Genomic DNA, 1,244 nt, shown 5'->3' on the forward strand with positions numbered 1-1,244 from the left:
AGTCAGCGCTGGCGGATCGGAGCGGGGAGGGGGGAATCCAGCCCCTCCCCCTGTCACGTCAGAGAGCCGTGACAGGATCTAGAGGTGAGCGAACGCCGGTATGTGTTCGCTCACCTCCCGATCTACTGAGCCTACAATGAGACTGTCACAGGTCGGCTAGAACTATGAGGTGAGTGAAAAGCACCCGCCCCTCATAGTTCTCCTTTAAAATTAGAGACTTTATCAAAAAAAGGCAATTTCCGAGTAAGAGCTGACTTAACCCACCTTGGCCTAAAACTCTTCCTGGTCACATTTACAAATCGGGAAACCAAAAACAACAACACTTCCTCAGAGCTCTACTGGCAATGGCACCATATGAGCCACTGATTCCCTGGCATGACACGCCATGGCAATCCTGCACATGCACACCAGTGGGAAGAAGACTTGCACGTTTATCTTGACAATGACAAATGGAAACACATTTGTACCCTCACCCAGAAATGCTCTACAAGCTTTAACACTACTCACACTTCTCAAACTTCTCTCGAAATGGTATATGACCCCATACAAAATGTTCCCAGGTACCTCCAACTTATGTTGGAGGGGATGTGGAGCCATCCTCCACGTTTGGTGGGAATGCTCCTTGATCACCTCCTGTTGGAGGTGTGGAAATCCACCACACTACTGATAGGCTGACTTTCCAAGCTTCCCCTTCACACCCCAAAACGACCAGGGACGTGCAGTCAGGGGAGGCAGGTGGGGCAGAGCCTCACATAGTATTATGGAGGAAAAAGCTGTCAGCTTTAAGTCTGAAGCTGACAGCTTTTTCTCCATTCAGATCGGCTTATATCAGGTTACAGAGCAGAGAAATCCTCCCCCGCTGTGTAACCTGCCATGGACGGAGCGCTGGATGTTAATTACAGGCGACGCTGCATCCGGCTTTTGACAGGTAGTTAGGTTGCACAGCAGCGAGCTTCACCACTGCTTGTGTAACCTAACTATTGAGGAAAGAGCTGTCACAGCCTCTACTCTGTGTTAGAGGCGTGAGCTCTGTGGATGGCTTGGACCAATGGCAAAGCGCCATTGGTCCAAGCTGTCCAATCAAAACAAGAAGAAAAAAAACCCCACTGAGGCCATTAATCTCGATGCCTCAGGAGTGACGAGCAAGTGAGGGACAGGGAGGCTCCTCCCTGTCTCCTCCCTCACACTAGCTTGGGGACCGGTTTGGGGGCGGGGCTTCAGCTGGCAGGGCGGGGCTTCGGACG

This window comes from Nanorana parkeri, unplaced genomic scaffold (assembly GCF_000935625.1).
Source record: "Nanorana parkeri isolate BGI_ZX_2015 unplaced genomic scaffold, ASM93562v1 scaffold3148, whole genome shotgun sequence".
Taxonomy (NCBI): Eukaryota; Metazoa; Chordata; class Amphibia; order Anura; family Dicroglossidae; genus Nanorana; species Nanorana parkeri.